Source organism: Salvelinus sp. IW2-2015, linkage group LG4q.1:29 (assembly GCF_002910315.2).
Source record: "Salvelinus sp. IW2-2015 linkage group LG4q.1:29, ASM291031v2, whole genome shotgun sequence".
Classification (NCBI taxonomy): domain Eukaryota; kingdom Metazoa; phylum Chordata; class Actinopteri; order Salmoniformes; family Salmonidae; genus Salvelinus; species Salvelinus sp. IW2-2015.
In genome coordinates this window covers 2,913,205-2,923,405 of record NC_036842.1, presented here as the reverse complement: position 1 = coordinate 2,923,405, position 10,201 = coordinate 2,913,205, and the positions used below count along the sequence as shown (strand labels likewise).

General features: G+C 42.5%; 1 non-coding gene across 1 annotated transcript; it reads left to right on the top strand.

The window, feature by feature from the left end:
- The first annotated feature begins 470 nt into the window (after positions 1–470).
- On the top strand, positions 471–523 carry LOC111962902 (U7 small nuclear RNA). The gene has a single exon (XR_002877187.1). It is a non-coding gene; the product is annotated as a U7 small nuclear RNA (small nuclear RNA).
- Positions 524–10,201: the final 9,678 nt, after the last annotated feature.

The following is a 10,201-nucleotide window of genomic DNA, read 5'->3' as shown; positions in this document are numbered from 1 at the left end:
GGAATTGACTAAAGACGCCCACATGAACAATTACAGTTTACTATAGAATACTACAATACTTACTATAGAATTCTATAGTAAACTGTAGTATACTGTATAATACTATACTATACACTGTAGTATCCCTCGATAATGTGTAGTACTTACGATGGAATGTTGTAGTATACTATAGTACTAAATACTACGGTATTGTCTGCAAAAAAACACTGTAGTAAATATTACAGTAATGTCCACAAAACAATACAGTCCGCAAAAATACTACACTTTTTTAACTGGTATATACTACAATATTACATTTGCATGTACCCTGACCATTCCCCTACCCCATATCCCAATTTGTGCCACCCATAAGGGAGAAACCTACGTGCTAAGTATAGATCAAATATTGTGTTACCTACAGGTTATAGAAAAGAGCAGAATGTCTGAACTATCCGTTCAGACCCCAGTCCTACCTACATACAGGTTATGGAAAATGTGCTCTTTCAGTATTTCTCTAGTAGGTTTTCTGAAGGAGAAAGCCTCCACTTCTATGTCAAAGATAAAACAACAAAAACACTATATTAAATACCATAGTATACTACAGTCCGCAAAAACACTACAGTAAATACTACAGTATACTACAGTCCGCAAAAACACTACAGTAAATACTACAGTATAATACAGTGAATACTACAGTAAAGTCAGAAAAAACACTACAGTGAATACTATAGTATTTATACCATAGTATACTATGGTATTCTTTTATGTTGGAGATGGCACTGAAGAGTGGTGGGTGAAGAAAAAATCCTTTCAGAACATATGCGTGGACTAAGTTTATACAGTGTATATAATAGATATTGAAAAACTGCTGAAATATGTCAAATGTGAGTGTGGTTTATAATGTGCATATGATAGCAGGATTGTGGAGCTGATCTCCCCACCCCCCACCACATGAGCCAGCTGTGGCGATGACTGCTGTGGAGTAATGCTGTGGACTGCTGTGGAATTATGATGACGGATCAATGCCAGATCTCAGGTGTAATTATCCTTCCCTACCCTCTAACCCTGAGCTGAACGACTGCACATCACGGGAGAGGGAGAGGAAAAGGGAAGGAGAGAGGGCGAAGAGAGAAAGGAAAAGAAGAGCGAGGTGGTGTTTGGGAGAGAGAGAGACGACTGGGCGTGTGAGAGAGAGATGAAGAGAGGGGTTAGAAAGAAAGAGAAAGAGAGGRGTTGGAGACGAGACTGAGAGTCATTTTAAATCAGAAGACCTTGTCATGACAGTTTCCAAGTAAAAATAGTCATGTTTAAGCTTCAGAAATAACCCAGTCTCCCTGGGGGCAGAGGAGAAAAAAGCAGAAATTCACAGGGTCTATTTTTAAGAGGAACTGATATGACTGTAGATTATGTCCCAAATGGCACCCTATTCACTACATGGCACCCTATGGACACTGGTCAAAAGTAGCGCACTATATAGGTAATAGGGTGTCATTTGGGATGAAACCAGTGACTGAGGTAAAGGCTAGAGCTGCTTCAGGCCTATTATATTTAGGTCCTGTGATCTGCTGAGCTGTTTATATAGAAACTGTCTACCTGCCTCTTAGCCTGTCTAGCTACAGAGTGGTTTTCTATGTTTAGCTGTAACTTCTTGTGGGGCAAATGTTTTTATTTATTTAACTCCCATAACCATTACCTAGCTTTGCCAGAATGGAAAAGTGGCCTCGTTTAAATTAAAGATTTGTCTGAAAATCCCTAGAAAGCAACACGGCTGGAAATGTAAATCAATCTGAGAAACGATATGGTGTGTCATAGAATATTGGCCAATCACACGATAGAACTAAACATACTGTATGGAAGGCGATGTGATATGAGGAAGGATACTCAAATGCAACCCGATATAAGAGACACCGCCCCAGCCCTCCCCCACCACACACACACACACACACACACCACACACACACACACACAACACACACACACACCCCCACAACACACACACACACACACCACACACACACACACACACACACACACACACACACACACACACACACACACACACACACACACACACACACACACACACACACACTCTTGCCCCCAGTAGCAGCTCACTCACAGATGAAATAAACACATGAAGTGCATCTGTTAAAATGTTCCAGTGTTGATCTCACTGTATTATACCGGACAAGAATTTGGCAGCAAGTCTCAACGTTTAGTAACAACACCGTTTTTCCCTTTTAAGGAAAAGTTGCAGCACGAATGTTTGCTAATCCTCTCAAGCTACGGTATATTGCAACACAAAGCAAAACCAAAACCCGTTTAAAGTACACTTGGATAAAGAATGTTGTCTGTGTGTGTATTTGTTGTTTGCCTCGGCCCAAGACACATCAATCACAACAGAAAGCAATATCTCCCAACCTCCCAAATTCAACAAATTAATGTCAAAAGGTTATTTCAGTATGTTGTGTTGGTGAGGGCTTAATCACTTTTAAATTAGTTTTTAATGTTGTGGAGAGAAGAGAGGAATCTTCAGAGGAGATGAGAGAGAGAGAGAGAGATGGTAGAGAGAGAGATGGTATAGAGAGAGAGAGAGATGAGAGTAGAGAGAAGATGGTATAGAGAGAGAGAGAGAGAGGATGGTATAAGAGGAGATGGTATAGAGAGAGAGAGAGATGGTATAGAGAGAGAGAAGAGAGATGGTAGAGAGAGAGATGGTATAGAGAGAGAGATAGAAGAGAGATGTTAGAGAGAGAGAGAGATGGTATAGAGAGAGAGAGAGAGATGGTATAGAGGAGAGAGAGGAGAAGATTGGTACGAGAGAGAATGGGTATAGAGAGCCCATTAAGCTCTGCTCCCAACACCTGCTCTATCATCTCAGACTGAGAGAGGGAGGAGAAGAGTGGAGGAGGGGAGGAGAGGGAACAGAGGAGGATAACAGACCTGGCTGCAGCTGACCAAACATTTCCCTGACGTACCCTGGAGCCTGCAGAGAGACGGTCAGGCGTGTTGGTTAGCCCAGTGACTACACAGCAGGAAGCATGGGGCAGGCCCGAGTTAATGAGTAGCTTCAATGGCTCAGTGGGTTAGTAAGAGAATGGTGCAGGGTTGTGGGTTTGATTCCCGTACGGGCCAGCTATACTGAATATACAGTATGTCACTGTCAATTTTACAGTTCTGTCACTTTGGATATGTGGTTTTGGTCTGCTAAATGACCATATAAAATAGGGCGTTTCAGGATCTCAGCGAGACAGGGTGTGCGTGTGTGTGTGGCAGGGAGGTGGGACTCCAATGCACCCCGTGTATTATTTAGGAGGGGCACGTCTGGGCTGGTCTGGACGCCTGGCTGATGATTCATTCTCTGCCTTGGCAGGGGTGCCCCTTTMCCCCTCCAACCAGGCATCTTCCAACTAATCAACACGTCTGGCAAGGGCACCAACACCCTTCGCACCTCTTCGCCTCCTCAGACACACCCTGGGCTGCCCCCCTCACCCAGGCCTCATCCGAACCACCAAGAACCGACAAGGAGAGAGAAACAGCAGCAGTTAAAGCATCAAACGCTGCTGCCACAGAACAACATCTTCTGTACCCGGTGTTGGTGCTGAGCTGACCCTGTGCTGATGATCAAATGGTTCATGAGCTTAGCCTCAGCGCAGTTGTCTAACTCTATGGTCACCTGACCATCTCTGGAGGATCTGAGGCGAAGATACGTGAGCAAATAGGGAGAGAAATAGAGGTGAGGTATAGGAGACACAGGTGATTTGCTTTTACAGTACATACACTGGTAACACTTTCAAATACATGTACAATATATTGCATTACACGAGGCAGTCATAACGGGTTATAAGACTTGGGATAATTATCTTTCACCTGGCTCATAGATTTGATATTTGCATGTCTCTTTTTGGACAGATCAGCAGATCATTTTTTTGGCCACGTTAACTTAGACTGAAAGTTGAATGAAGACTGAAGACTGAAGACTGAAGACCTGAAGATGTATTAAACAGGATTAGACAGGTGCATGATGTTTCACTAAAGCCTGACATGAAGAACTACTGATGAAAGATTTAGAGCATAAGGCTTTTGATCATTTGTGCGTGTTACGATGTCACACGTCTTCCCCTTGGGTTTTATACACTCTGCGGAGCGTGTTAGCAGGTAGCCTAGCGGTTAAGAGCGTTTGCCGGTTCGAATCTCCGAGCCGGCAAGGTGGAAAAATCTGCCATTCTGCCCTTGAGCAAGGCAGTTAACCGACAACAACTGRTCCCTCGGTGCAGTGGACGAGGAAGGCAGCCCCCCCGCACCTCTCTGATTCAGAGGGGTTGGGTTAAACGCTGAAGACACGTTTCGGTCGAATGCATTCAGTTGTGCAACTGACTAGGTGTTCCCTTGTGTTCGCTAACTCAGTCGGTGCATCCCAAATGGCACCATATTCCCTTTATAGTGCACTGCATTTGATCAGGGCCCTGTGTACTATATAGGAAATAGGGTGGCCATTTGGGAATGCAGGCTCAGTCTCTCACAAATCAGCTTACCTACTGTACATTGGGATTATGAAATGCCTGTTTATTATTTACAAACAAATGCTGCTACTCAGGCAGGTGTGTCTCAAGAGAGTGTGTGTGTGTGTCTGTGTGTGTGTGTGTGGTGTGTGTGTGTGTGTGTGTGGTGTGTGTGTGTGTGTGTGTGTGTGTGTGTGTGTGTGTGTGTGTGTGTGTGTGTGTGTGTGTGTGTGTGTGTGTGTGTGTGTGTGTGTGTGTGTGTGTGTGTGTGGTGTGTGTGTGTGTGTGTGTGTGTGTTTGTGTGTGGTGGGTGGGGTTGTTCAACTTCAATAATTAGGTGCTGTGAAATCGCTTCAAAGGTAGAACAGGGAAATAATGGACTGAGAAACAGCGTATTTGTCAATAGGAAGAGGAGAGAAAGATAGAGAGGGAGAGAGTGATTCAGAGAGAGAGAGCGAGAGATAAAATAGAGAGGGAGGGAGGTAGGGAGAGACACAGAGAGAGATACATCGAAAGAAAGCGAGGGGGAGCGAGACAGACACAGAGAGGGGGAGAGAGAGAGAGAGGATACCCTAAAGACACAGTGTCACATAGTTTCCCCTTCACAGAGCCAAGCCACTGAGCCCTTCAGCCCTAGTACACACAAACACCAATCAAGCTCCCGTGTCTCACTCCCAAACATACCCCGATGACTCGCACGTCATTGTTTTTAGCAGCTTCTCATGTCAAACKCTTTTTCTTTCCACAAACCGTTTTTTGCTCCTCAATAAATGGAAAACAGGATCGGACCACAAAACGCKGAGGAGAGACGACAATCCTATCCGCCCACAACGGAAGACTGGGGCTGTCTGAAACGGTACCCTATTCCCTATTCAGGGCTATGGGCCTTGGTCAAAAGTAGTGCACTATAAAGTAAATATGGTGCCATTTAAGATGCAAGCATAGCTAGCTTCCCCAATTCTCGTGTTTAAAAGTTTAAAATCTTACATAAAAAGCTACAAGAATAGCAGTCATATTGTTGAGGGACGGACCTTATTATTTGTCATTTTCCTTTGCCAAAAAATGCTGTGTACAGCACAACTGAGGATAATCTAAACTCATTATCTTTCTGAATGGACTGGAGCACATTTGATAATTCGCTTTGTGTGTGAATACGGTGAGAGAAAGGGCTGAGGGAGGACAATGGAAATGCAAACGTTACAACTACGAGAGGAGACTGAGAGACAGTCYTTGGAGCCCAGAGTACTTATTTGAGCTTTCATGGAATTGTGAATTTATCTTTATCTTTTTAGAAATGTTTAACGCAACATTTGAAGGTGTCTTTGAGACTTGACCAATGATTCTGTTAGGATTGTTGTTGTTCTTGTTGCCTCCATTCCAATTTGTAAATGGAYACCCATCATTTTTCATTTGCCAAGGAAATACACTCCTAAACAGACACATTCTAGTTTACCCGGGAGAATAAATATAATGTATTAGTACTTTTTAAATAAGACAATTAGAGAGGCTTAGAGGGTACATTTGTGATTTTCGTGTCTCTCTCCGATGTCCTGTAGACCTGACCTGGTCAGACAACCATACACTCTCTCTCTCTTCCTATCTCAGTGGAGAAGGTTAAGGAAACCCTATCCTGCATCTGAAATGACACCCTATTTCATAAACGGGTCGTTCCACCAATTCGGTGCCTTTTGAGAAGTGTAACTTGGTAAAAAACGAATTTCTGTCATAAAGAGCCCTTGTTCAAATTCATAAAAACCCATTTTACCATCTCAAGAGGTTAAATGACAAGAAATACTATACTAAGCGCCTATTAAGTGCAAAATAAAGCAACAGAGTTGACCGTCACATGATTTCATCTTAAATCAGCCCAAAATCCCCTCATGACACGGGGAATAGAAGCTTGTTGTGTGCAACAAGGCGTGGCAATTAAATAAAAAATTGCTAAAACATTTCTAGCCTGTCTATCTATTATTATTTATTTATTTATTCAACCTTTATTTAACTAGGCAAGTCAGTTAAGAACACATTCTTTACAATGACGGCCTACCCCGGCCAAACCCCTAACCCGGACGATGCTGGGCCAGTTGTGCGCCGCCGTATGGGATTCCCAATCACGGCCGGTTGTAATACAGCCTGGAATCAATCCAGGGTCTGTAGTGACGCCTCTAGCACTGAGATGCAGTGCCTTAGACCGCTGCGCCACTCGGGAGCCCCGATGTCTTAGATGTAAAGTCCCGTGTTTTTGGGGACCTGCGTGGTTCTGGTACTGGTTCCGACCAACATTTTGGCTTATAAATCTATGTGGACAACATAGATCTAAATGGCTTGCATTAAGTGGTAGCCCTGAATCTCATGGACACAGGAGTATGTATAGTCTGCCTGTGTGAAGCAGGATGTGAAATCTGACAGCACTTGAAGCTGGGATGTCTCTCCTACCATTTCATTGGCTCCTCTGACTGTCCATCAACTCTTGGCTGYACCCTACATCAAAGCCACTAAGAACGCACATGCCTGGAATTCTTACATGTTAACGTGGCAGGAGAGGGTCGTTTTGTCACTGTAGCACATTCAGGGATCGATTTACTACCAGTAATCTAAAAATAATTAATAGATTTTAAACAAAAAATACTTTCTGTTAGTCATAGACAGAGATGAAAGGTGAGTTCATAACGAGTTCAGGAAGCCAAGCCAGAGCTCTGCGAGACATTCACAATCACAGCGATGCTGATCAAGATAGACTTTTAGAAACTATGCAAATGTTCTCTAACACTAAATATACAAATATGTATTTTACAGTTATAAGGAAYGTGAAATCTTATAGGTAGTCGTTTATTTAGTCARTTCAAGCCTTATTCYTGGTTTTGTTGAATAGGAAACACATCATATAGAGAAATGTCATATTTTCATCATATTTGTACTGTGTATTGCGCTTGTGTCCTCAAAAGTAACTACACCTCAGCAATTTCTAACTATTTTTTACTAGAAAGGTGAGATTTGAACCTCTCTTGGAGTATGCAGCATTACTAGTTATTGTTTATGGTCCTCTCATGATAGATAATTACTTTTGGGGATTACGTAGATTACATTTAGTTACATTTAAGAGGTTTTTAACATGGTTGACGTGTTATGCTCAACCCAAATAGTTTCCCACCACAAAACAACAGAAAATGGCCAAAAASAGTAGAACCAGCGCACCTGCTTTTACACTCTGATTTGACTATTAGATGTTCAATGTTTCTTTGGCAAAAATATTTGAAAAGGAATAGATTCACCATATAAAAAAAAAAATTCAGTTCACGCAACAGGGTTCACCTTAAAATGAGGGACAGACTTAAATGAATCACTAAAAGTCACTAACTTTTTAAATATACATATACACTATAAATTCTTCATATGTATTATCTTATCACAACACTAGCAGACCATGGTTGGACAACTCCCTGACCAAAATGGCTGACCTTTCATACCATCATAAGATGGTTCAAGTCCACTCTAGTATTCTTATTCCTAATTCGTTGGAAGGTTACTACTTTTGGCCAGGCCTTGTGCTTGATTTCCCAGCCCTGGGTGGTCCAGTCAGAGGCATCAGGAGGAGATATCCCCACATCCCTGTTCAGTATTCAGTGTTCATCACTGTCTGTCAYATATTGMCTGAGTCCCAAATKGCACCCTATTTCTTATGTAGGGCCCTTAGGGTTCTGGTCAAAAGTAGTGTGTATAGGTTGCCATTCGGCATACCGACATTGAAYCTGCCCAGAGGAAAGGAAGCGATCGACTTTCTGACCCCAATGTTAGGCAGGAGGACATGAGCTTTGCCAACAGAATAGATTTGTGCTTCTTGTTTGCGTCCTAAATGAKACCCTATTCCTTACATAGTGCACTACTTTTGGCCATAGCCCTATAGGCCCTGGTAGTGGATTACAGACAATAGGGGGCATTTTAGGATGCGTCCCTTTAATGAGCACCTGTCTGGAGGGAAGACAAGAAATTCCTGTCTGTCTGGGTGGTTGAAAGAAGCGAGGGATTGCACCAGAGATCTCTGATTGCTTGTCACTTGGGGCCACAGGTGCTGCTCATTGGGGCTGACTGAGTCTGTCTTGTCCTGCCTGCTTTTCAATGAGCGTGCTCAGTGTTGCGTTTCAGAGTTTCAGCCCCATTCAAAAGCAAGAGTTGGTACAGTAGACTCTGTATATTAATGGCCTGCATTCCAAATTGTACCCTATTCCCTTCACAGTGCACTCCTTTTGACCAGAAGCCCGCATTCCAAATGGTACACTATTCCCTTCAAAGTGCACTACTTTCGACCAGAAGCCCTGGCCAAAAGTACTGCATTTTATAATAGGGTGCAGTTTGGYACACAGTCTTAGTTCCCCCCCTGGGAAGGATTCTCTTCAGAAAACCTTTCCTCTGCCCTGAACCCTCTCTCTGCCTTGAACCAACCGGACATTGGCTGACATAATAGTGAACAGTATGGGGTAGCCTGAAAATGGGCAGGTCCAAATGTGACTTGGGAATGGGGAAAAAAGGGAAAACAAGCATTTCATTGTTTACTGTCTGCACCATAGCTGGTTCCAAAAGCACAGATTTACTTAACGTATTCCTTTCAGCTACTAGTGTGACAAAGAGCCTCAAAAGCACCCAAAACTAAGTAAAACAAAAGTGAGAAATAGTAACAAGATTTTAAAAAAAGTTATAAATAAAAATACTTTAAATGCCTCATGGGTACATTTGAACATAGACAACATTAGTTCTCTCTGGGATTTAGCTGTCCAGGGACAGGCCCGTGCATAATGGACTATCAACAGTACACACTATAAGCACTTTAAACTCACTTAGAGACAGACGGGGGAAATTAGGAGAGACATCAACAGAATATGCTGTTTTGTTCTGCAGAAGATAGGGTCCCAACTGCTATTCCAAGACATCTGTGAAGATTGAGTGTTACAGAAATAGAGTACGGAAATAGAAACACACTGTGATGGAAAATAAACTAATGAATAAATTATATTAGTAAAGTGSACTAGGGACTGTCTGTCCATAGAAATAGAATTACAAAAAGGGAAAAAGCATTGTAGACCATGGAAAGTTGAATGGGAATGTCTGTTTTAGAATTATATTTATATGGGTAATTCCTCTTGGTAAGGCACTCAAGTGTACTCAGTACATCTAAGTCTGTCTGCTGCTGTATAATCCGCTGGCCTCGTGCTGTCTGCAAGGTCACAGCTACAGGCACACACACGTTGTCACGGAAACGGAAGGTGAATCAGAGGGGAAGGACAGGAGCAGAGAGGAGCCCTGCTAACAATTCTAGGGAGAGAGAGAGAGAACGTTTTTGTAATTGTTACCCACAATGTTCCCATAATGTTTGAGTGTCCAGTTTCTCTTTAGTTAGGGGAACGTTCTATCTATGTTAGCAAATCCCTTCTGAGAACCRTTTTAGCATGTTTTGGTGTTAAAGTTAGGAGAACATTCCCTTTAGGAGAATATTCCATCAACGCCCCGCCAAACATACACAGAACACGGTTGTCATGTTCTCAGAATATAAGATATTAATGTTGCAGACACATTTCATGGGACGTCGCAAGAACCAATCAAACAATCAAAAAATATTTGTCACAAGCGCCGAATGCAACAATTGTAGACTTTACCGTGAATTTTTTTACTAAAGAGCTCTTTCCCAACAATGCAGTTAAAAAAATAAGAAAATTAACAAACAGATC